This window comes from Triticum urartu, chromosome 3A (assembly GCF_056163025.1).
Source record: "Triticum urartu cultivar PI428250 chromosome 3A, HENAU_Tu73, whole genome shotgun sequence".
Lineage (NCBI taxonomy): Eukaryota > Viridiplantae > Streptophyta > Magnoliopsida > Poales > Poaceae > Triticum > Triticum urartu.
In genome coordinates, this window is record NC_141875.1 from 720,739,786 (window position 1) to 720,760,756 (window position 20,971).

Genomic DNA, 20,971 nt, shown 5'->3' on the forward strand with positions numbered 1-20,971 from the left:
GGTCATTTACCAAATTGTTTAGAGAGCTAAATGACCGTGAAATTGAAAATCACTACAAAATGAATCCTGAAAATGTTGAAACTTGGCATGGTATCATCATATCACCCGCATAGCATGCGCGAAAGAGTAGAGAGGGTCACGGCAAAAACTGGACACACTTCGTGTACAAACTGGACAAACTCTTTTCGAGTATCAGGGTTTCGGACAAGAACTCATCTGTTACATGGCCACTTCAATGTTTTTTAAACTTATTTGAACTCCGGACTTCTTTTGTGTTAAGTATGAAGCATTTAAAGCGACGTCATCAATTTCCAACATGTTCTGACATCATTTGTTGTTTTTCGGTCATTTACTTAATTGTTTAGAGAGCTAAATGACCGTGAAATTGAAAATCACTACAAAATGAATCCTGAAAATGTTGAAACTTGGCATGGTATCATCATATCACCCGCATAGCATGTGCGAAAGAGTAGAGAGGGTCACGGCAAAAACTGGACGCACTTCATGTACAAAATGGACAAACTCTTTCCGAGTACCAGGGTTTTGGACGAGAACTCATCTGTTACATGGCCACTTCAATGTTTTTTAAACTTATTTGAACTCCGGACTTCTTTTGTGTTTAGTATGCAGCATTCAAAGCGAGGTCATCAGTTTCCAACATTTTCTGACATCATTTGTTGTTTTTCGGTCATTTACCTAATTGTTTAGAGAGCTAAATGACCGTGAAATTAAAAATCACTACAAAATGAATCCTGAAAATGTTGAAACTTGGCATGGTATCATCATATCACCCGCATAGCATGCGCGAAAGAGTAGAGAGGGTCACGGCAAAAACTGGACGCACTTCGTGTACAAACTGGACAAATTCTTTCCGAGTATCAGGGTTTCGGACGAGAACTCATCTGTTACATGGCCACTTCAATGTTTTTTAAACTTATTTGAACTCCGGACTTCTTTTGTGTTCAGTATGCAGCATTTAAAGCGACGTCATCAATTTCCAACATGTTCTGACATCATTTGTTGTTTTTCGGTCATTTACCTAATTGTTTAGAGAGCTAAATGACCGTGAAATTGAATATCACAACAAAATGAATCCTAAAAATGTTGAAACTTCGCATGGTATCATCATATCACCCTCATAGCATGCACGAAAGAGTAGAGAGGGTCACGGCAAAAACTGGACGCACTTCGTGTACAAACTGGACAAACTCTTTCCGAGTATCAGGGTTTCGGACGAGAACTCATCTGTTACATGGCCACTTCAATGTTTTTTAAACTTATTTGAACTCCGGACTTCTTTTGTGTTCAGTATGCAGCATTTAAAGCGACGTCATCAGTTTCCAACATGTTCTGACATCATTTGTTGTTTTTCGGTCATTTACCTAATTGTTTAGAGAGCTAAATGACCGTGAAATTGAAAATCACTACAAAATGAATCCTGAAAATGTTGAAACTTGGCATGGTATCATCATATCACCCGCATAGCATGCGCGAAAGAGTAGAGAGGGTCACGGCAAAAACTGGACGCACTTCGTGTACAAACTGGACAAAGTCTTTCCGAGTATCAGGGTTTCGGACGAGAACTCATCTGTTACATGGCCACTTCAATGTTTTTTAAATTTATTTGAACTCCAGACTTCTTTTGTGTTCAGTATGCAGCATTTAAAGCGATGTCATCAGTTTCCAACATGTTCTGACATCATTTGTTGTTTTTCGGTCATTTACCAAATTGTTTAGAGAGCTAAATGACCGTGAAATTGAAAATCACTACAAAATGAATCCTGAAAATGTTGAAACTTGGCATGGTATCATCATATCACCCGCATAGCATGCGCGAAAGAGTAGAGAGGGTCACGGCAAAAACTGGACACACTTCGTGTACAAACTGGACAAACTCTTTTCGAGTATCAGGGTTTCGGACAAGAACTCATCTGTTACATGGCCACTTCAATGTTTTTTAAACTTATTTGAACTCCGGACTTCTTTTGTGTTTAGTATGCAGCATTTAAAGTGACGTCATCAATTTCCAACATGTTCTGACATCATTTGTTGTTTTTCAGTCATTTACCTAATTGTTTAGAGAGCTAAATGACCGTGAAATTGAAAATCACTACAAAATGAATCCTGAAAATGTTGGAACTTGGCATGGTATCATCATATCACCCGCATAGCATGCGCGAAAGAGTAGAGAGGGTCACGGCAAAAAATGGACGCACTTCATGTACAAACTGGACAAACTCTTTCCGAGTATCAGGGTTTCGGACGAGAACTCATCTGTTACATGGCCACTTCAATGTTTTTTAAACTTATTTGAACTCCGGACTTCTTTTGTGTTAAGTATGAAGCATTTAAAGCGACGTCATCAATTTCCAACATGTTCTGACATCATTTGTTGTTTTTCGCTCATTTACCTAATTGTTTAGAGTGTTAAATGACCGTGAAATTGAAAATCACTACAAAATGAATCCTGAAAATGTTGAAACTTGGCATGGTATCATCATATCACCCGCATAGCATGCGCGAAAGAGTAGAGAGGGTCACGGCAAAAACTGGACGCACTTCGTGTACAAACTGGACAAACTCTTTCCGAGTATCAGGGTTTCGGACGAGAACTCATCCGTTACATGGCCACTTCAATGTTTTTTAAACTTATTTGAACTCCGGACTTCTTTTGTGTTCAGTATGCAGCATTTAAAGCGATGTCATCAATTTCCAACATGTTCTGACATCATTTGTTGTTTTTCGGTCATTTACCTAATTGTTTAGAGAGCTAAATGACCGTGAAATTGAAAACACTACAAAATGAATCCTGAAAATGTTGAAACTTGGCATGGTATCATCATATCACCCGCATAGCATGCGCGAAAGAGTAGAGAGGGTCACGGCAAAAACTGGACGCACTTCGTGTACAAACTGGACAAACTCTTTCTGAGTATCAGGGTTTTGGACGAGAACTCATCTGTTACATGGCCACTTCAATGTTTTTTAAACTTATTTGAACTCCGGACTTCTTTTGTGTTCAGTATGCAGCATTTAAAGCGACGTCATCAGTTTCCAACATGTTCTGACATCATTTGTTGTTTTTCGGTCATTTACCTAATTATTTAGAGAGCTAAATGACCGTGAAATTGAAAATCACTACAAAATGAATCCTGAAAATGTTGGAACTTGGCATGATATCATCATATCACCCGCATAGCATGCGCGAAAGAGTAGAGAGGGTCACGGCAAAAACTGGACGCACTTCATGTACAAACTGGACAAAGTCTTTCCGAGTATCAGGGTTTCGGACGAGAACTCATCTGTTACATGCCCACTTCAATGTTTTTTAAACTTATTTGAACTCCGAACTTCTTTTGTGTTCAGTATGCAGCATTTAAAGCGACGTCATCAATTTCCAACATGTTCTGACATCATTTGTTGTTTTTCGCTCATTTACCTAATTGTTTAGAGAGCTAAATGACCGTGAAATTGAAAATCACTACAAAATGAATCCTGAAAATGTTGAAACTTGGCATGGTATCATCATATCACCCGCATAGCATGCGCGAAAGAGTAGAGAGGGTCACGGCAAAAACTGGACGCACTTCGTGTACAAACTGGACAAACTCTTTCCGAGTATCAGGGTTTCGGACGAGAACTCATCTGTTACATGGCCACTTCAATGTTTTTTAAACTTATTTGAACTCCGGACTTCTTTTGTGTTTAGTATGCAGCATGTAAAGCGACGTCATCAATTTCCAACATGTTCTGACATCATTTGTTGTTTTTCGGTCATTTACCTAATTGTTTAGAGAGCTAAATGACCGTGAAATTGAAAATCACTACAAAATCCTGAAAATGTTGAAACTTGGCATGGTATCATCATATCACCCGCATAGCTTGCGCGAAAGAGTAGAGAGGGTCACGACAAAAACTGGACGCACTTCGTGTACAAGCTGGACAAACTCTTTCCGAGTATCAGGGTTTCGGACGAGAACTCATCTGTTACATGGCCACTTCAATGTTTTTTAAACTTATTTGAACTCCAGACTTCTTTTGTGTTCAGTATGCAGCATTTAAAGTGACGTCATCAGTTTCCAAGATGTTCTGACATCATTTGTTGTTTTTCGGTCATTTACCTAATTGTTTAGAGAGCTAAATGACCGTGAAATTGAAAATCACTACAAAATGAATCCTGAAAATGTTCAAACTTGGCATGGTATCATCATATCACCCGCATAGCATGCGCGAAAGAGTAGAGAGGGTCACGGCAAAAACTGGACGCACTTCGTGTACAAACTGGACAAACTCTTTCCGAGTATCAGGGTTTCAGACGAGAACTCATCTGTTACATGGCCACTTCAATGTTTTTTAAACTTATTTGAACTCCGGACTTCTTTTGTGTTCAGTATGCAGCATTTAAAGCGACGTCATCAATTTTCAACATGTTCTGACATCATTTGTTGTTTTTCGCTCATTTACCTAATTGTTTAGAGAGTTAAATGACCGTGAAATTGAAAATCACTAGAAAATGAATCCTGAAAATGTTGAAACTTGCCATGGTATCATCATATCACCCGCATAGCATGCGCGAAAGAGTAGAGAGGGTCACGGCAAAAACTGGACGCACTTCGTGTACAAACTGGACAAACTCTTTCCGAGTATCAGGGTTTCGGACGAGAACTCATCTGTTACATGGCCACTTCAATGTTTTTTAAACTTATTTGAACTCCGGACTTATTTTGTGTTCAGTATGCAGCATTTAAAGCGACGTCATCAATTTCCAACATGTTCTGACATCATTTGTTGTTTTTCGGTCATTTACCTAATTGTTTAGAGAGCTAAATGTCCGTGAAATTGAAAATCACAACAAAATGAATCCTGAAAATGTTGAGACTTGGCATGGTATCATCAAATCACCCGCATAGCATGCACGAAAGAGTAGAGAGGGTCACGGCAAAAACTGGACGCACTTCGTGTACAAACTGGACAAACTCTTTCCGAGTATCAGGGTTTCGGACGAGAACTCATCTGTTACATGGCCACTTCAATGTTTTTTAAACTTATTTGAACTCCGGACTTCTTTTGTGTTCAGTATACAGCATTTAAAGCGACGTCATCAATTTCCAACATGTTCTGACATCATTTGTTGTTTTTCGGTCATTTACCTAATTGTTTAGCGAGCTAAATGACCGTGAAATTGAAAATCACTACAAAATGAATCCTGAAAATGTTGAAACTTGGCATGGTATCATCATATCACCCGCATAGCATGCGCGAAAGAGTAGAGAGGGTCACGGCAAAAACTGGACGCACTTCGTGTACAAACTGGACAAACTCTTTCCGAGTATCAGGGTTTCGGACGAGAACTCATCTGTTACATGGCCACTTCAATGTTTTTTAAACTTATTTGAACTCCGGACTTATTTTGTGTTCAGTATGCAGCATTTAAAGCGACGTCATCAATTTCCAACATGTTCTGACATCATTTGTTGTTTTTCGGTCATTTACCTAATTGTTTAGAGAGCTAAATGACCGTGAAATTGAAAATCACAACAAAATGAATCCTGAAAATGTTGAAACTTGGCATGGTATCATCATATCACCCGCATAGCATGCACGAAAGAGTAGAGAGGGTAACGGTGACAATGCTGAGGATACGGCAGTTAATGCCGGATTCAGAGGCTCTAAATCCGGTCAGCGGAAAAAGCCATTCAAAAGGAATCCTAGGGGCCCGTCCAGTTTGGACCGAATACTCGACCGCTTATGCCAGATACATGGCACCCCCGAAAAGCCGGCCAATCACACCAACAGGGATTGTTGGGTGTTCAAGCAGGCAGGCAAGTTAAATGCCGAAAATGAAGACAAGGGGCCGCATAGCGATGACGACGAGGAGCCCCCGCCGCCGAACAATAGTGGACAGAAGGGCTTTCCCCCACAAGTGCGGACGGTGAACATGATATACGCAACCCACATCCCCAAGAGGGAGCGGAAACGCGCGTTAAGGGACGTATACGCGATAGAGCCAGTCGCCCCAAAGTTCAACCCATGGTCCTCCTGCCCGATCACCTTTGATCGAAGGGACCACCCCACTAGCACTCGTCACGGCGGCTTCGCCGCATTGGTTGTAGACCAAATTATTGACGGATTTCATCTCACTAGAGTCCTTGTGGATGGCGGCAGCAGCCTGAACCTACTTTACCAGGATACAGTGCGGAAAATGGGCATAGATCCCTCGAGGATTAAGCCCACCAAAACGACCTTTAAAGGCGTAATACCAGGTGTAGAGGCTAACTGTACAGGCTCAGTCACACTTGAAGTGGTCTTCGGATCTCCGGATAATTTGCAAAGCGAGGAGTTAACCTTCGACATAGTCCCGTTTCGCAGTGGTTATCACGCACTGCTCGGGCGAACTGCATTCGCTAAGTTCAATGCGGTACCGCATTACGCATACCTTAAGCTCAAGATGCCAGGACCTCGAGGAGTAATTACGGTCAATGGAAACACCGAACGCTCCCTCCGAATGGAGGAGCACACAGCGGCCCTTGCAGCGGAAGTACAAAGCAGCCTCTCCAGGCATTTCTCCAGTCCGGCCACTAAACGACCAGACACCGTCAAGCGCGCCCGGAGTAACCTACAACAAGACCGCCTGGCACGATCCGAGCAGGCGTAGCAATGCGGCCCCAACCCCGACCCTTGCAAAAAGGCGACGTCAGTACTTCGCGTACATACCTACGCTCTAGAGATACCATGGGCACAGGGGGAGGGGCACCATCGCGGCACGCCCAAAACACGGCTTAAACCGTATCAGGGGCTGCCAATTATTTTAAATTTTTTTACTTTCAGGACTCCATTCTTCGGACGGCCTGTTCGGCAGTTCAATTGCTGTCCAGTGATCTACTCTTGGATCACTATTGTACCCCCTTGCCAAACTCATGGCAAGGTACACAATAGGTCTGGTATACAGCATGGCATACTTTATAGAACCTATGGCTGAGGCATAGGGAATGACTTTCATTCTCTTTCTATCTTCTGCCGTGGTCAGGATTTGAGTCTTACTCAACTTCATACCTTACAACTCAGGCAAGAACTCCTTCCTCGACTGATCCATTTTGAACTCCTTCAAAATCTTATCAAGGAATGTACTCATCGAAAGTCTTATCAAGCGTCTTGATCTATCTCTATAGATCTTGATGCCCAATATATAAGCAGCTTCACCGAGCTCTTTCTTTGAAAAACTCCTTTCAAACACTCCTTTATGCTTGTCAGAAAATTCTATATCATTTCCGATCAACAATGTGTCATTCACATATACTTATCAGAAAGGCTGTAGTGCTCCCACTCACTTGTAAATACTGTCTTCACCATAAGTCTATATAAAACTATATGCTTTGATCAACTCATCAAAGCGTATATTCTAAGTCCGAGATGTTTGCACCAGTCCATAGATGGATCGCTGGAGCTTGAACATTTTGTTAGAACCTTCAGGATTGACAAAACCTTCTGGTTGCATCATATACAACTCTTCTTTAATAAATCCATTAAGGAATGAAGTTTTGATATCCATTTGCTAGATTTCATAAAATGCGGCAATTGCTAACATGATTCGGACAGACTTAAGAAACAATACGAGTGAGAAAATGTCATCGTAGTCAACACCATGAACTTGTCGAAAACATTTCGTGACAATTCGAGCTTTGTAGATAGTAACACTACCATCAATGTCCGTCTTCCTCTTGAAGATCCATTTATTCTTAATGGCTTGTCGGTCATTGGGCAAGTCCAGCAAAGTCCACACTTTGTTCTCATACATGGATCCTATCTCAGATTTCATGGCCTCAAGCCATCTGTCGGAATCTGGGCTCATCGTAGCTTCTTCATAGTTCGTAGGTTCGCCATGGTCTAATAACATGACTTCCAGGATAGGATTACTGTACCACTCTGGTGCCGAACGTGCTCTGTTCAACCTACGAGATCCAGTAGTAACTTGATCCGAAGTTTCATGATCATCATCATTAGCTTCCTTTCTAGTTGGTGTAGGCATCATGCGAACGGATTTCACTGATGTGCTACTTTCCAATTCGAGAGAAAGTACAATTACCTCATCAAGTTCTACTTTCATCGCACTCACTTTTTTCGAGAGAAACTCCTTCGCTAGAAAGGTTCCATTCTCGGCAACAAAGATCTTGCCTTTGGATCTGTGGTAGAAGGTGTACCCAATTGTTTCCTTAGGATATCATATGAAGACACACTTCTCTGATTTGGGTTCGAGCTTATCGGGCTGAAGCCTTTTGACATAAGTGTCGCAACCACAAACTTTAAGAAACGACAGCTTGGGTTTCTTGCCAAACCATAGTTCATATGGTGTCGTCTCAACGGATTTAGACAGTTCCCTATTTAACATGAATGCAGCTGTCTCTAATGCATAACCCCAAAACGATAGGGGTAAATCGGTAAGAGAAATCATAGATCACACCATATCTAATAAAGTACGGTTACAACGTTCGGACACACCATTATGCTGTGGTGTTTCAGGTGGCGTGAGTTGGAAAACTATTCCACATTGTTTTAAATGAAGGCCAAACTCGTAATTCAAATATTCGCCTCCGCGATCAGATCATAGAAACTTTATTTTCTTATTATGATGATTCTCCACTTCACTCTGAAATTCTTTGAACTTTTCAATTGTTTCAGACTTGTGTTTCATTAAGTAGATATACCCATATTTGCTCAAATCATCTGTGAAGGTCAAAAAATAACGATACCCGTCGCGTGCCTCAGCACTCATTGGACCGCATACATCGATTTGTATTATTTCCAATGAGTCATTGGCTCGCTCCATTATTCCGGAGAACAGAGTTTTAGTCATCTTGCCCATCAGACATGGTTCGCAAGTATCAAATGATTCACAATCAAGTGATTCCAAAAGTCCATCTGCATGGAGTTCCTTCATGCGCTTCATACCAATATGACCAAAACGGCAGTGCCACAGGTATGTTGCACTATCATTATCAACTTTGCATCTTTTGGCATCAATATAATGAATATGTATATTACTACGATCGAGATTCAATAAACCATTTACATTGGGTGTATGACCATAGAAGGTTTTATTCATGTAAACAGAAAAACAATTATTCTCCAACTTAAATGAATAACGTATTGCAATATACATGATCCAATCATATTCATGCTCAATGCAAACACCAAAATAACATTTTTTAGGTTCAACAGTAATCCCGAAGGTAGAGGGAGTATGCGATGGTGATCTTATCAACCTTGGAATCACTTCCAACACACATCGTCACCTCGCCCTTAACTAGTCTATGTTCAGTTTGCAACTCCAGTTTCGAGTTACTAATCTTAGCAACTAAACCGTATCAAATACCCATGGGCTACTATGAACACTAGTAAAGCACAGATCAATAACTTGTATATTAAAAATACCTTTGTTCACTTTGCCATCATTCTTATCCGCCAAGTATTTGGGGTAGTTCCGCTTCCAGTGACTATTTATTTTGCAATAGAAGCACTCAGTTTCAGGCTTGGGTCTAGCTTTGGGCTTCTTCACGGGAGTGGCAACTTGCTTGCCATTCTTCTTGAAGTTCCCTTTCTTTTCCTTTTCCCCTTTTTCTTGAAACTAGTGGTCTTGTTAAACATCAACATTTGATGCTCTTTCTTGATTTCTACCTTCACCGATTTCAGCATCGCGAAGAGTTCGGGAATCAGTTTCATCATCCCTTGCATATTATAGTTCATCATGAAATTTTAGTAGCTTGGTGATAGTGACTAAAGAACTCTGTCAATCACTATATTATCTGGAAGATTAACTCCCACTTTATTCAAGGGATTGTACTACCCAGACATTCTGAGCATATGCTCACTTGCTGAGCTATTCTCCTCCATCTTGCAGGGAAAGTATTTGTCAGAGGTCTCATACCTCTCGACATGGGCATGAGTCTAAAATACCAATTTCAACTCTTGGAACATCTCATATGCTCCGTGGTGTTCAAAACCTTTTTGAAGTCCCGGTTCTAAGCTGTAAAGCATGGCGCACTAAACTATCAAGTAGTCATCATACCGAGCTTGTCAAACATTCATAACGTCTGCATCTGCTCTTGCAATAGATCTGTCACCTAGCGGTGCATCAAGGACATAATTCTTCTGTGCAGCAATGAGGATAACCCTCAGATCACGGACCCAGTCCGTATCGTCGCTACTCTCATCTTTCAACTTAGTTTTCTCTCGGAATATATGAAAAATATAGGAGCTAAATCACGAGCTATTAATCTACAACATAGATATGCAAATACTATCAGGACTAAGTTCATGATAAATTAAGTACAATTAATCAAATTACTTGAGAACTCCCACTTAGATAGACATCCCTCAAGTCATCTAAATGATACGTGATCCAAATCAACTAAACCATGTCCAGTCATAACATGAGATGGAGTAGTCATCAACGGTGAACATCTCTATATTGATCATATCTACTATATGATTCACGTTCGACCTTTCGGTCTCCAGTGTTCCAAGCCCATGCCTGTATTGTTGGGGAACATAGTAATTTCAAAAAAAATTCCTACGCACACACATGATCATGGTGATGCATAGCAACGAGAGGGGAGAGTGTGTCCACACACCCTTGTAGACCAAAAGTGGAAGCGTTAGCACAACGCGGTTGATGTAGTCGTACGTCTTCACGATCTGATCGATCCGAGTATCGAACGTACGGCACCTCCGAGTTCAGCACACGTTCAACTCGATGACGTCCCTCGAACTCCGATCTAGCCGAGCTTTGAGGGAGAGTTCCGTCAGCACGACGGCGTGGTGACGGTGATGATGATGCTACCGACGCAGGGCTTCGCCTAAGCGCCGCTACAATATTATCGAGGTGGAATATGGTGAAGGGGGGCACCGCACACAGCTAAGAGATCAAGAGATCAATTTTTGTGTCTCCAAGGGGTGCCCCCTCCCCATATATAAAGGAGTGGAGGAGGGGGAGGGGACCGACCTCCCTGGGCGCGCCCCATGAGGAGTCCTACTCCCACCCGGAGTAGGACCCCCCCTTCCAAGAGGGAGTAGGAGAGGAGAGGGAAGGAGAGAGAGGGGGAAAGGAAAGGGGGGCGCTGCCCCCCTCCTTGTCCAATTCGGACCGGGGGGGGAGGGGGCGCGAGGCTGCCCTTGGCCGCCCCTCCTCTTCTCCACTAGGGCCCAATAGGCCCATTAGTCTCCCCGGGGGGTTCCAGTAACCCCCCGGTACTCCGGTATGTGTCCGAAACTCCCCGAAACCATTCCGGTGTCCGAACATAGTCGTCCATATATCGATCTTTATGTCTCGACCATTTCGAGACTCCTTGTCATGTCCGTGATCATATCCGGGACTCCGAACTACCTTCGGTACATCAAAACACAAAACTCATAATACCGATCGTCATCTAACTTTAAGCGTGCGGACCCTACGGGTTTGAGAACTATGTAGACATGACTGAGACACGTCTCCGGTCAATAACCAATAGCGGAACCTGGATGCTCATATTGGCTCCTACATATTCTACGAAGATCTTTATTGGTCAAACCGCATAACAACATACGTTATTCCATTTGTCATCGGTATGTTACTTGCCCGAGATTCGATCGTCAGTATCTCAATACCTAGTTCAATCTCGTTACCAGCAAGTCTCTTTACTTGTTCCGTAATACATCATCTCGCAACTAACTCATTAGTCACAATGCTTGCAAGGCTTATAGTGATGTGCATTACCGAGAGGGCCCAGAGATACCTCTCCGACAATCGGAGTGACAAATCCTAATCTCGAAATACGCCAACCCAACAAGTACCTTCGGAGACACCTGTAGAGCACCTTTATAATCACCCAGTTACATGGCGTTTGCATTTCATACAATTGCTTCTACAACTATTGCTAACGCATAGTGATAAAGTAAAGCAATTACATGGCGTTTGGATTTCATACAATAAAGAGATAACCATAAGGCTCTTGCCGGTTGCCAATAACTTACAAAACATGATCATCTCGTACAATGACATATATCACATCATGTCTTGATCATATCACATCACAACATACCCTGCAAAAATAAGTTAGACGTCCTCTACTTTGTTGTTGCAATTTTACGTGGCTGCTACGGGCTTCTAGCAAGAACCGTTCTTACCTACGGCAAAAACCACAATGGTGATTCATCAAGTTTGCTGTTTTAACCTTCTTCAAGGACCGGTAGTAGTTAAATTCGATTCAACTAAAGTAGGAGAAACAGAAACCCGCCAGCCACCTTTATGCAAAACTAGTTGCATGTCAATCGGTGGAATCGGTCTCATGTGCGTGGACATGTAAGGTTAGTCCGGGCCGCTTCATCCCACAGTACCTCTGAATCAAAATAAGACGTAGGTGGTAAGAAGTATGACTAACACCACCCACAATTCTTTGTGTTCTACTCGTGCATATCATCTACGCATAGACCTGGCTCATAATGTCACTATTGGGAATCGTAGTATGCAATTTCAAAAAATTCCTACGCTCACGCAAGATCTATCTAGGAGATGCATAGCAACGAGGGGGGAAGAGTGTGTCCATGTACCCTCATAGACCGAAAGCAGAAGTGTTTGAAAACACGGTTGATGTAGTCGAACTTCTTCTAGCTCCGACCGATCAAGTAACAAACGTACAACACCTTCGAGTTCTGCACACGTTCAGCGCGATGCGTTCCTCGCCTTCTTGATCCAGCAAGGTGTCGAGGAAGTAGATGAGTTCCGTCAGCATGACGGCGTGGTGACGGGGATGGTGATGTGATCCGCGTAGGTCTTCTCCTAAGCACTACGAAGATATGACCGGAGGCATAAACTATGGAGGGGGGCACCGCACACAGCTAGGAATAGATGTTGTGTGTCCTAGGCGCCCCCTCCCACGTATATATAGATGGGGGGGGAGGGGAGCAGCCATGGGGCGCCCCAAGTAGGAGGAATCCTACTTGGCATCCTCTCCAAATTCGGCCTCCCCCCTTTCCTTATTTCCGGAGGGGGGATAAGGTAATAGGAGGGAGAGAAGGAAAGGGGGGCCAAACCCCCTCTTTCCCTTCCCCACTCGGCCTCCTTCCTTGGGGGGGGGGCACCCCTTGTGGGCTGGTGTGCTCCCCTCCTATGGCCCATATCTTTCCTCCGGGGGTTCCAGTAACCCCCCCCCCCCCCGGTACTTCGATAAATACCCGATATTATCCGGAACACTTCTGGTGTCTGAATACTATCATCCTATATATCAATCTTTGCCTCTCGACCATTTCTAGACTCCTCGTCATGTCCGTGATCTCATCCGGGACTCCGAACAGCATTCGGTCACCAAATCACATAACTCACATAATACTAAATCGTCATCGAGCATTAAGCGTGCGGACTCTACGGGTTTGAGAACTATGTAGACATGACCGAGACACCTCTCCGATCAATAACTAATAGCGAAACCTGGATGCTCATATTGGCTCCTACATATTCTACAAACATCTTTATCGGTCGAACCCTAATGACAACATACGTTATTCTCTTTGTCATCGGTATGTTACCTGCCCGAGATTCGATCATCGTTATCCACATAGCTAGGTCAATCTCGTTACCGGCAAGTCTCTTTACTCATTCCGTAATACATCATCTTATAACTAGCTCATTAGCCACTTCGCTTGCAAGGCTTCTTATGATGTGCATTACCGAGAGGGCCCAGAGATACCTCTCCGATACTCGGAGTGACAAATCCTAATCTCGATCTATGCCAACCCAACAAACACCTTCGGAGATACCTATAGAGCATCTTTATAATCACCCAGTTATGTTGTGATGTTTGATAGCACACAAGACATTCCTCCGGTATTCGGAAGTTGCATAATCTCATAGTCGAAGGAATATGTATTTGACATGAAGAAAGCAATAGCAGTAAAACTGAACGGTCAATATGCTAAGCTAATGGACGGGTCTTGTCCATCACATCATTCTCCTAATGATGTGATCTCGTTCATCAAATCACAACACATGTCTATGGTTAGGAAACTTAACCATCTTTGATCGACGAGCTAGTCTAGTAAAGGCTTACTAGGGACACGGTGTTTTTGTCTATTTATCCACACATGTATCAAGTTTCGGGTTAATACATTCTAGCATGAGTAATAAACATTTATCATGATATAAGAAAATATAAAATAACAATTTTATTATTGCCTCTAGGGCATATTTTCTTCACTTACATATAGGTAAAGTGCATAAAAATTATATTTGCATCTAATACCGACCATGTCATCCCCCTCGTATTCTTTTCATAAACACACTAACTCCACGCACACATGAAAACATCCATCCACGCCCATCGACAAAACAAAACGCACATGCATAGACACACACTCACACGCATAGACACACATGGACAATAGACTTGCGCACACAAATGTTACACATCTTCTTGCTCAATTGATCAAGCCTTGTACATGGATGCACCAACCCAAAAGTATCAACCAATGTTTTCGCCGGACAATAAATGTTTAGTGAAAAAAAATAACTGAGCCTAACTTTATTTTCAGGCGACTATGCAATAGCTAAAGCGTCAATAAATTCTACCTGTTATAACTACCCAAATCTACATGAAGGTCTTAATTGTTCGAGCTAAGTGTCAGTGGAAGAAACTTACATAGAATATATATGAAATTATCAGCTGTGTTGTGCAAAATGCAAGGGACCATAATACGATAATCATTTAGAATCAAAGAGCTTTATTGAAAAAATTAGCATAATTTTTGACAGGTAGGGGATGTCCAGCTAGGTGTGGGGATTTTTTCGTGCTTTCCGCTCTATGTTTGACATCCGCAACATCTTAAGCAGGATTGAGGTTTGTTGCACGTGAATTAGGTAGTTATGGTAGAGTTCACCATCAGCTTTTTCTGGATAGGCTGCCCCGCGCGTGTGTGTGGTGCTGCACATGTGTTTACACTATTGTTGTCGCAATGTGTAAAGCTCTTTCCTCTCTATGTTTGACGATCCGCAGCATCTCAAGCAGGTTTGAGGTTTGTTGCGCGTTAATTAGGTAGCTATATGGTAGAAATCACCATACGCTAACTTTTGGATGAGGCTGCCCCGCGCGTGTGTGTGCCGCTGCACATGTGTTGACAGAAATTACAACATTGTCGTGTCAATATATAAAGGTCCCCCCCCCCCAACACACACACACACACATCAAAAATGAATTAAAAAATAAAGTATGGTATTTTTTCCATGAGCCACAACTTCTCATATTTCCAAGCCCAAAGGTAATACTTATATAATTTACAACCCATGCAAGATTCTGAATATCTTGAGTTTAAAAAAAATTGGTGTGATTTTTTCCTTCAATAGTAAACCGGCATGGGTTAAGTAGACGACTAAATGGACCATGTCGACTATTCACAGGGGCTTGTCATGTTTGTATTGGCATCCTTGACATTCTTGAGGTGCACCGGGCTCTCTCCATCTTAGAGGCACACCGCATGGCCCTCATCATTGTCGCGGTTCACACAACTATTATGATGTAGATGTAAATATAACTATTATGATGTAGATGTAAATATAACTAACTTTTGCATCTCTGAGGCCCCAAAACCCATCTCCAACAGATGATGTAGATGGAAAAAATACATCTCTGTCTCCCGGAGATGCAAAATACAACACCTTGAGATGCAAATTAGCATCTCCACCTGCAGGAGATGTAAAACGGCAGGTCATGCGCCAACTGCAAACTGTCGTTTAACATTTGCATCTCCGAGGCCCCAAAACCCACCTCCAACTTGTAGGTCGCGTGGATCTAGGATCACCATGCCACTCACCCCCTAAACTCCACATGTATGCCGTGGCGAAGGTCGGCTCACATGCACTGCATCGACCGGCACGCGAGGGCTGCTCCGCTCCTCCAGTTGATCAAGCCCACGCATCGACTTGCCTTGATCCCATCCGGCACCTCCGGTTGATCCAGTCGAGGCATTGAGCGACGTAGACTGGCCATCGGGACTGGATTGATTGGATGTTGTTACTCCACTACGCCAGGAATCGGGACTGGATGGATGGACACGGTCGCTCCTCTCTGTATGCCTCGCATCTAGTAGATCCCCTTTAGCGAAGCCCAGCTCCGCTGGAATGGGCAGGCAGCTGGCCGACGGCCTAGTGCACCAGAGGCCTTCGTTTCGGCCTCTCGAGCAATAGCTCACAGGACAGCTGGGCCATGTTTCACACAGGATCTAACAGCCAGGAATGTCTAGATTGTGTAAACGAACGACCGAAAATGCAAATTATTGAGAGATCTCGGTTTACACTCAGTTTTACTATCTTTAATAGAAGATTTCGTAATTGTGTTAAGATTGTATTAGGTCCAATTTAATATCTCAAAATGTAGCCTCAGACTAACAAGATTTTAAAAATTCTTAGGGGGTTAGATATAAAGGAATGATGGGGTACAAACGTGCGTGCGACGGTGCTTGCGCCGATCGATCGGCCAAGTGGCCTGCGCACGGTCATGTGCAAGATGCATTCAGCTATGCAGCTGACAACATGGGCATGCATGTGGATGATCGAAGTGTGGACCTGCGCCCCGTGGTAACATGGTTTCTTTTTTTTTTTAAACTCATGGTTTCTTTTTTAAACATAGTACATACGCAAGCGCTCATACATAGGCGCATACAATCATCTCTATGAACGAACACATGCACATCCTATCGTAATGAGCACCTTTGAGAGACTGAGCCGACATATCATCTTGAGATATACGAAGTCACCATAGGCCCCTCTTCGTGGACGGGAAAGTCTTCTTCCACTGAAAACACAACGCCGAAAATATATTGAAAATAAATTCAGAATTAATGCGAGAACTGTGCATTTTATCTTGAGAAAGAGTGATCGATTCAGTAGTAATCTAATCGAAACTCTAGATATAAATGGCGTCTTGTATCTTAATCAATTGTCCTTTTTTCGAACTGTTGTATGTATCTTATTATTATTCTCAAGAAAGAGGGATTAGTTGGTAACAACCCAATCGGATCGGTATCAGATTTAAAACGGAAACACATCCCTAATACTAAGCACATGTACCATGAAAAAAGATATATGGATGCGACTAGGGAGCACACGTGTGCTCCTTAGCGTTCCGGAGCACACACCCAAAAAAGGTAAATTTTGTTCTAATGCTATGATGCAAAATTCACTCCAAAATAGGAAAGATCTTGTCCCATGTGTAATTATTACGTGTGTTCAAAATTTTCAAAAAGTCATAACTTTTGAACGAAGCATCAAAATTAAGATTCGTTTTCATCGCTAGATTCTTGGCGACGAGCTCTTCAAAACTAGATCCCATATCGATATGTTTCGACAAACTTTTATTCCTCGGGCAATTTTGGTGCCACGAAGAGGCAACTTTTGTACTACAACAAGCAACTTTTGGTTTGGTTGTTTATCAGATCATTCTGATGTTCTTTTGAGTTGGCTATACGATGACTACCAAATTGCCTATCATCATCTGTAAGTTGCCTACCACAACTATCTATCAACTTTGGTGTTATATGAAGCACCTTGTTGGCCGGTTGCCTGTCATGACTACCTATCCACTCAATGCTCTTATAAAGTTGGCTATCATGACCGTCAAGTTTCCTAGTGTCACCTAGGGAGTTGCTTTTGACGAACTTTTTTTTCTCAAGCAACTTTGCTGCCACAAAGAGGCAATTTTTGATCTACAGTAGGCAACTTTCGGTTAGGCTGTGTATCATGATCACCAATCATCCTAATGTTTTTTTGAGTTGTCTACGATGACTATTAAATTGCCTAACATCACCTATAAGTTGCCTAGCATCAACTATGAAGTTGCTTTCGGCAAACTTTTTTTCTGAAGCAACTTTGGTGCCGCGTATAAGGCAACTTTCGTACTACAGTAGGCAATTTTCTGTTAGGTTGTGTATTATGGTTATCTATCATCCCAATATTCTTTTGAAGTTTGCTATGATGACTACCAAATTGCCTAGCATCACCTATAAGTTGCCTAGCGTCAACTATGAATTTGTTTTCGATGAACTTTTTCTCTCAAGCAACTTTGGTGCCAGAGAGAGACAACTTTTATACTACAGTAGGCAACTTTCGGTTAGGTTGTGTATCATGGTCATCTATCATCCTAATGTTCTTTTGAGTTGCCTACAATAACTACCAAATTGCCTAGCATCACTTGAAAGTTGCCTACCTGTGACTACCTATCAACTTTGGTACTACATACATGATGCACCTTGTTGCCAGGTTGCCTATCATGACTACCTATCAACTCAATGCTCTTATAAAATTGGTTATCATCTCATGACCGTCAATTTACTTAGCATCACCTATGAAATTGCCTTTGATGAAAAAAATCTCAAGCAACTTTCGTGCCATGGAGGCAACTTTTGTATCAGTAAGCAACTTTCGGTTAGGCCGTCTATCATGGTGACCTATCATCCCAATGTTTTTTTGAGTTGACTATGATGACTATCAAGTTACCTACCATCACCTATAAGTTGCCTACCAAGCTTCATACCATCACTTTTGACGAATTAACTAGTACACATTATACAATGAAGTTGCTTTTGTGTGCCACTAAAGTTATCTTTCCATAAACAGAAAAGTTGCTTTGAAAGTGGTGCAAAATTTACCACCCCACATAATTTGGCCTCTTTCCCTGGATAGTAAAAGTGGTGTGAAGTTGTCAACTGCCCAAGCAACTGACGACTTGTCCATGTCTCTGGCAAGTGGCCCTTGACCATATTTTCATTTTTTGTGTGCTTCTCTCGTGCGTGCCCCTGCCCCCGACGTCACCACTATCCCCAACCACGAAATCCCATCGTCATCGAAATCATCGATTCGCCTCCTCCAATCCATAGACAACTCGACATGACCCCCCCCCCCACACTCTTGTTGGGTCTCGGGAGTGGATTTCTAGGGAACTTGCGCAAGCATCTCTAGCAACTACCTATCATGTGTTGCGCTAGTTTTTGTGCGAAAAAACACAACTCTCTCAGGGATGGATCTCTGGGAAACTTGCGCCAGCATCTCTAGCAACTACTTATCATACGTTGGGCAAGTTTTTGGTGAAACCACGTCACTCATGGGAGCGGATCTCTAGGCAAGTCATGTCACTATCTCCCGCAACTAACTATCGCGTGTTGGACATGTTTTGGGCACTTCCCTCCACAGACTCTTATTTAACCTCCCTATGGAACCTCATTGTGGAACGGAGGAAGTACATCGGATGCTATTAGATTTTATACTGCCCAATCAATTAAAGTGTTGTGCTCATCCTATGGATAGGTAGATGGGTGCATAAGTACGAACCAGATTCACACAAGTGATCTCTCCCTTCCCGCGTCCAGTTACAAAATAGACAAGGGACCGAGCTACGTCCATGAATTACCCCCTGATGTTCAACAATGACTCTAGAGATCCCCCTTTTTTATAGGAAACTTTTACTGAGTGATTTAGGCAAGTATTATTTATATTGAGGCAACTTACTCCATTGGCAATTACAACTTGTGTGCAAATCACAACAATTTGCTGCTTAAATAATGCTACTGATATAAAGTGTACAAATTTATTTACAGATTGCCTAACTTCACTGCACAGGTAAAGAATTCATAATTCAATGGGCCATCACGTAGATTTTCGGGCAACTACAGTTTACCTAGTAAATGATGGGCAAGTTTTGGTCAATAATAACACAGTATGCAACAAATGATATCCTGGTATCCTTGAGTCATCACTTGTTCCTTGCGAGTTGACCTATCGGAGGAAACAGCACGTATGAGTATGGATTATATTTCACATAGGTTGAGAGGCCTTACAGAAGTAGCTTCGAGCACAACCGTATTCTCTTAACCTCAAAGTTTTACAGCAAAAGACTATCTATTTCTGAACCGATTGAGAAACTGTTGATTCCAAGTCAACAATCTTGAAGAAATTGTTAAAATTTCTTGGAACTAAGAAAATGAAAAATCTGTTTGGATAAGATAAATTTCGTATGCAACACATACAGTGAAGATACTACATCAGAAGCTACATGTTGAACCATGATGCTACTGATTAACTAGGATCTTGTTGCATAATTAATCACATAGCTATTAAGCAGTTAAAACACACCTGAAAGGGAAAATTTGGTGTTCCAAAAGCAGAACGCAGCTCCGCCAGTGGTGAGCACCTTGTGGACTTCGAGCTATGGAGAATTGCACATTCATGCAAAGGATTGAGTCAGAAGCAGTAGTAATGGGCGAAATCCAAAATGGCATGTACATGATCTAGCTTACCTGAGAAAACGACTTTGCGCAGTGTTGGCTTTTAAAATAAATAACATGAAGAGTAAATGTTGTGTTGTTATGAATGCATCTTCCCTCCATGCATATTAGATTGCATTTGTCTAGAACAAAAAATATAGGCAAGTGACATTTGTGTGTTTTGGGGCAAATTAAGTATAATCATCAGGCAAAAAGTTTGTGTTTTTTCGCAGGCTACTTTGATTTGTAATAAGAAAACACAACAAGTTGTTGGTGCCATTTTTTGGGGCAAATTCAGTGCAATCAGCAAGAAAGCAAAAAAAATCTCCTGCTTTTTGGGACAAGAACTGTTAAGCAAAGTTTAGCAAGTCTTTAGGCAAATTGTTTTTGTGATGTAGGCAAACCACATAAAGCTTTTTGCAAGCACCAGGCTAATCCCTGGGTGATCACAATGAAGTTTTTTTCGTCCGAATTGTACCTGAGAAGTAAGTGATAAAGCTTTTTTGCCTAGGCATGATTTTGTTTTCTCAGTGTGTAGATTGCATGAAGTCCTGGTTGGGGGAAATAGGAAAAAAATTCAGAAGTACGTCCTGTTGCGTGTTGTAGGCAAAATACATACTACTTCCAGGCAAGTTTTGTAGATTACCTGGGAACACATGATGAATCCTATCCCAGTAGTTAGCTATGATTGAGT

The 20,971-nt window shown here is 42.1% G+C and overlaps 1 long non-coding RNA gene across 1 annotated transcript; it reads right to left on the bottom strand.

Annotated features, from left to right (window-relative positions):
- Positions 1-19,568: 19,568 nt before the first annotated feature.
- Positions 19,569-20,971, bottom strand: LOC147982141 (uncharacterized). The gene is made up of 3 exons (XR_015599993.1): positions 20,924-20,971; positions 20,147-20,828; positions 19,569-19,789 (listed from the first exon to the last, which is right to left on the bottom strand). It is a non-coding gene; the product is annotated as an uncharacterized LOC147982141 (long non-coding RNA).